Here is a 6,448-nt window from a genome sequence, read left to right as displayed (position 1 = left end):
GCACAAGTTGACACTTGCATACGGTGCAAAACTGCCCTGTGAGTCACAGCCCTGTCACTGCCCCTGGTTCTGCATTTTTTGGCCCATTGATTTTACTCATTAGAGTCCATGACTGTCTCCATACACAGCCCCCCTTGCACTATCTGTACAGTGGATCCCAGGCAGGTGCCTAAGGGGTAACGGACATGCTGTAAAGTATGGAACTTCCCTCAAGAGGGAACTCTCACAATCCATCTTTATTAATCAGTGGTTTCTCATCATGTTGATCATCTAGATTTATAAACAAGTAGCATAGGAGATATTTTAGACATATATATAATTATTATATAATTATATCTATAATTATATAATAATAATTTATATATATATAATTTTTCTCAGGACCTGCTTTTTTCTTTCCTTTTAACAACAACAAAAGGTTTATGATGGGTCTAATTGGGGAACTGGACCATGTAGTGGCTGAATTGCTATCTGAATTCCATCACGCTTACCCACAAGGAGGCATATGACGGGGGACAGCCCATAAACAGAGCTACTCCTGGGAAGTTAAATGTGATGGCCATCCTGCTACAGTTCCTGAGTTAGTAAGGGCCCTGAGATTGGACTCAGAAGTATTGCACTATACCTGTTCCTTGAGGGTATAAGCAAAATGGCAGGCCCATGTAAATAAGCCATGCTTGAACCATACTGGCCATGAAATGTACTCCCTGGTGAGATACTGTGGAATCTGGGATGACAACTTTGTAAAACCCCTAATGCCAGTTCTTAGGGGTCACTTTCCTGCTTGACTTGAATAAGAATCAACTGATTTTCCAACATTTATTAGTTGCGTGATCTTTAGCAAGTTAGTTTCCGCATCTGTGAAATGGGGATAATAGTACCTGTCATAGGGTTGCTGTGAAGATTAAATAGACATACACATAATACATAGATTGGTGCCTGTAGCATCGTAGGTACTCTGCAAATGCTAGCCTTTATTATCATCAAAGCGAAAAGCATTATTTTATTCACTCCAAGTATAGGACAGATCGACATGCTTTGGAGTGGTCTTACTAAAACGTTTTGTAAATTTGATGGGCTTACCTGTAAAGATATGAGAAACTTCCCGCATCACATTAACTAGAAGTAAAGCAATGTAGAAGAGTCCTAGAGCTCTCTTCCTGTTCAGGATGCTTATGCTTTTGGATTTGGTATACAAACCCTAAGAATGACCCATGGTGGATGTCTTCTACAATGCAGGCAAGAGTGCACCTTGTCAAAGTGGTACAGCGGCAGTTACCCAGCTTTCCAGCTGCTACTATGGCACTCACACCTTTAGAATTACCAAAACTTGAGGATGATGCAAGCCAAATTTAACCAGCCAATGAATAAAAAAATCTCTATAAAAATTTGGCCAAGGGGCTTCCCTGGTGGCACAGTGGTTAAGAATCCATCTGCCAATGAAGGGGACACAGGTTTGGGCCCTGGTCCAGGAAGATCTCACATGCCGCAGAGCAACTAAGCCCATGCGCCACAACTACTGAGCCTGCGCTCTAGAGTCCATGAGCCACAACTACTGAGCCCGCATGCTATAACTACTGAAGCCCGCACATCTAGAGCCCAAGCTCTGCCACAAGAGAAGCCACCGCAATGAGAAGCCCACGCACCGCAACAATGAGTAGCCCCCGCTCGCTGCAACTAGAGAAAGCCCGTGCACAGCAACGAAGACCCAATGTTGCCAAAAGTAAGTAAATAAAATAAATAAATTTATTTTTTTTAAATGCTATGAACTATACTTAAAAAATATTTGGCCAAGAACTCAATCATAAACTAATACAAATATAAAGCTGGAGTGTTTGGGTTATCTTATTCTTGTTTTGTATTATAAAAAGGCTATATTCCTCTAACTAAAATTCAATCTAGAAAAACAGGTAATTGTGGGCTTATTTCTAAAGCTTATTTGTTGGCCCTGTCAGTTAAAGTAATAATGAAGCTACAGAATAAACTATCTTCTCAGTAAAAACATAAATTCTTTAAAGAAAACAAAACAAAAATGAACTTTAGGTTAAGTCTATGAGACAAAATGTACTCTAGGTAAGTATGTTAGACAAAATTCTTTTCCCTCACCATCACAGGTATAAAAGCAGCCTTGAGGGAAAGCAGAAAAGACAGAGAAAGGCTTGTACTAAACCATTACCTATTTTGTTAAACATAAAAAGACTCCAGGGTCTTTTTCCTTTAAAAAAATAGATATATATAGATATAGATAGATAGATAGATAGATAGATAAAATGGTTAGAAACAAAAACTGGATGGACTGCCTTCCTCCTAACCACTCATAAAAATACTGATTTGGAAAATAGGAGAATCATTCCATGGGCGAAAAAAGAAAATGTTTCCATTGAGATCGTTTTCATGAAGCACCCAAGAGAGTGCTTCACACACCTGATACTGTCAGGTTTCGCTCTGCCCACCTACCTTGGGGACCCTGTGGTGTGTAGTGATAAAACAGTTGCGTATTTTTCCAGTGTCATCAAACTATCTACACAAGGCTGGCGGGGATGGCTCATTTGCAGAGGTGGCACAGGCCGTCGATTACTCCCTGTGAGAGAAGCACAGGGTAGTCGGCAAAGGGGCCGAGGGTGGGTCTGAGCCCCAACTCTGCTATATACTAGAAGTCCAGGTAAGTCATATGGCCTCTCTAAGCCCCACGTTCTTCATATATTAAATGGCAATGCTAATGTATCTGTTTATTAATAGTGTTTGAGTGATGTTCAAATGAGGTAACCTTTAGGAAAGCACTTCTTAAACTTTAAAGAGCTGTTGAAATGCTCTTTAAATCTATGACTTTTGTGTGGATGAAAGGCAGGGATCTGTAGTTCCAATCAGTGGGTGGATGGAAATTGGTAACTGAGTAATATTAAAGCTTCATCCTATTATATTTGCTCATTGGTCTGACTGATGTAACTCAACAAAGGGATCTCTGTTCCCTCTCAGCTTGCTCCCTGGGTCCATCTTGTTATATGATGCACCACTGAGGAGGTATTCACTTTCAATATTAATATTTCACAACACTTGTGTCCTCCATTACTACTACAGAGAACTTTCAAGATGCTGAAAAGTCAGCTCTTGGGATAATATTCTTTCTGAACAAACCAATAACAGGTCTCATCACTGGAGGAAACAATTCCTGAGTTTCAAGTAGGCAATGACAAAAATATGTCTTGTTTCTGGCCCAGTAAACTTTTCTGGCAGACACAAAATAAAAATGAGTTTGTCTGACATGTTTGAGTGGATATCTGCTGGTCTTGCCTTCCCAGAGTATCTCTTCCTTTTAACACCTCTTAGGACATATGCTTTGGGTGGAGCCAGAAGGTTGCTGGGTTTTCAGGTAGGTTTCAGACATACACACCTGTGTAACAGACATATCTTTTCCAATAACAGAAAATTCAATTTTAAACAGCCTACGCTTTGAAGGTGATTTATAACTGACGCAATTGAGATTTCACATACAGCTTGACACAGGGCTCAGGTGAGAGAAAGACCCAGTTCCCCTCAAGGTCTTGCCTCTGTTCCTTCAACACTGGCTGTCTTGGGCACACTCTTCTCTCAGGGCTGTATGGTGGCTGCCAGCAGTATATCGTTCCTTACCAAGACAGGGTCTTTGTTCCAGCACTACCTTCGCAAGTCCCGACAGTCATTCTGTTTGGATTGGCTTAGATGGTGTGCCCGCCCCAGACGCTCAGCAGAAAGAACAAGCTGGCTGGCTCAGTTCAGGTCATGGGCTCCACTCTTGAAGTGGATACCTCAGAACACACAGATCTTGAAGGCTGGTTAGGGAATGGGGAAACTGGATGTGTGCCCACAGCATCCTGTAAGTGATCTGGGTTAAACAGTGGTGTCGTTTTTGATATTTTTTCATCTTGTGTAGCTCTTCAGGAGGGGGAAATAAAGGTTGGCAAAGGTAGTTATCATTGGACACTCCTCTATATTAAATACAAATTATAATCCTTTAACAGCAAAATTTTTAGATTCCGAAATTTATCCTATCCAATTCATGCACTGTTTCAAGTGCCCACATTTTGAAAGAAAAAGAAAACAGATGAAATGTCAAACATTTCTAAGAATTAAAAGGAGGAAAACAGGAGAAAAAACAATCATAGATAATACGAAGAATAGGAAAGCATAAGTAGTTTTAAAAAATAATGACACTGTAAATAGAGTACATAACTTGACTTCACTATTTTACTATGAGCACTGAACATGAAAATACATTTTCAGTCTTAAAATTCTCTACTTAATTACACCTTCAGCTAGAGGAAAAAAGCTTACAGAGAAGTCAACCTATTTTCAAAGGTGTAGACTTTACATTTATTTATTAAACACTAGCCTTTCCACTTTAATTTCCAGTAATGAGCATCTTTGCCTTTTATAATTTCTTCACATTTGCCATTTATCACAGATCTTTATGTGGCCTAAAAGTACACTAAAAATATTTGGCAGATCAGCATCATAATTACCCCGACTGGATTTTTCTTGCTGCTCACCTCATCTTCGCTGGACACTCTATCAGTGGTGTCTTTGAGATGGAGAGTAGAATCCAGTTGATATTATAAAAATAAACCTTCCTAAATATTTGGAGCCATATCTCTTCAGCCCTTTAAAGCTGTCTGGGTTTACAGGTAGGAGGGCACTACAAATCCATTTCCACTTCACAGGGCTGAGTATGTTGTGTGCAGATGCACATCCACAGAGACCCCTTTAGTACTCACCAATGTCAACCATGTCCCAGACTCCCAAATACCGCTCTGACTGGCCTGCATGATGCCTCAGATGCCACCATAACAGGGCCATTCACTTAGATTTAGGTACTGCATGTTTAGCAAACTCAAATCGAAAAAAACGTTGAATGACTCAATGCCCCCAGTAACCAGCCATGCTCTGAAGACTTGATCAGATTTGACAGAGGGTGACAGCAGGTCCAAGAGCCTGAGTATAAAGAAGGCTTATGAGGTAGAATGGGCAGAATAAATGGCCATGGGCCTAAGTTACTGTTCAGGGTCTAGAAAGAGGAGGCCACCACAAAGGCAGACCAGTATAGGTAAGTAGAAGTGCTTTATAAGTATCATTAATAGCGGAAAACAACTATATTGTAACATTTCGAGGACTAAATCTTTAAAATACTAAGGCTCATAAAGAAAATGAGACTTTCTTCTTAGTTTCCTTTTTTTCTATGCAGGAATTTGAATATGCTTTAACCAGAGAAATATTTACTTAATAATTAATGACAATATTCTGTCATGTAAAGTAGAATAGCCTTTCAATTAAAATATTGCTTCAACAGGTTTTTTGCTAAAGGAGAGAACTAGGGTTTACATACAGCTACTAAACTTTCACCAAAATAAGAGAAAAATTCACTGATTTTCAATTAATATTTTGTAATGATTGAAATACATATGGGAAAATGAAAAGATTTAGAAAGATACATTTATAGTTTCATTACAGTAATTTATTTCTGGATCATGCACAAAAACAATTCCATTAGTACACTTATTGTATTATCCATTTCAGTGCTTATATTAATACGATCATCTTAATTTGCATACTTGAAATTCAGAAGTATCATAACCATTGCGGTTCATATGCTCTCCAAAGTGGAACTCCAGCTTACTTATTTGTAATTAGGATTCAGACAAATGTCCATGTTTCTAAACATCACACAAAAACTGGCAAAAGTGGCAGAGACTGATTAAGAAAGATACTTAAATGCACAACAAAATCCTGTATTCAAACAACACTATGACTGCAATAAAGGAAAAGCCATTGTGAACCATAGGTTTTTGCCAGACAAATTTTATAAGCTCAAGAAAGACCGACCCTCGAGCTTTTAATATTCCTCATTTTGGGGAGAAAGGCAAAGAACAGCATCTCCTTCTTTGGTAAGAATATGAGGCTAGTTGTCAGGAGACCTGGGCTAAAGCCCTGGCTCTGTCCCTCAGTGACCCTGTGACCTCACCTGATCTCTGCCTATTTTCTCTATTCTGCAAATTAGCTTTTGCTCTCTGCAAACTGCGATGCTGAAAGAGCATCAGGTCATACCAGTGACTCTCACAGTTTGGCTCCTGCAGCATCACCACCTGAGAATTTTTAAGAAATGCAAATTTGGGGGACCCACCCCAGAAATCTGTGTTTGAGAAGCAAGTCCAGGTGATTCTGATGCACACAATATATACTGTATACCAGGGGTCCCCAACCCCCAGGCCGCAGACCGGTACTGGTCCCTGGCCTGTTAGGAACCGGGCCGCACAGCAGGAGGTGAGCGGCGGGCGGGTGGGCGGGCCAGCAAAGCTTCACCTGCCACTCCCCATCACTCCCCATAGCTCCCCGTCGCTCCCCATCGCTCCCCATAGCTCCCCGTCGCTCCCCATAGCTTGCATTAATGCCTGAACCATGCCCCCATCCCACCCCC

Source organism: Mesoplodon mirus (genome assembly GCF_964341445.2).
Source record: "Mesoplodon mirus genome assembly, chromosome: 1".
Taxonomy (NCBI): Eukaryota; Metazoa; Chordata; class Mammalia; order Artiodactyla; family Ziphiidae; genus Mesoplodon; species Mesoplodon mirus.
The sequence above is the reverse complement of the archived record's forward strand: the minus strand, read 5'-3'. Positions refer to the sequence as shown.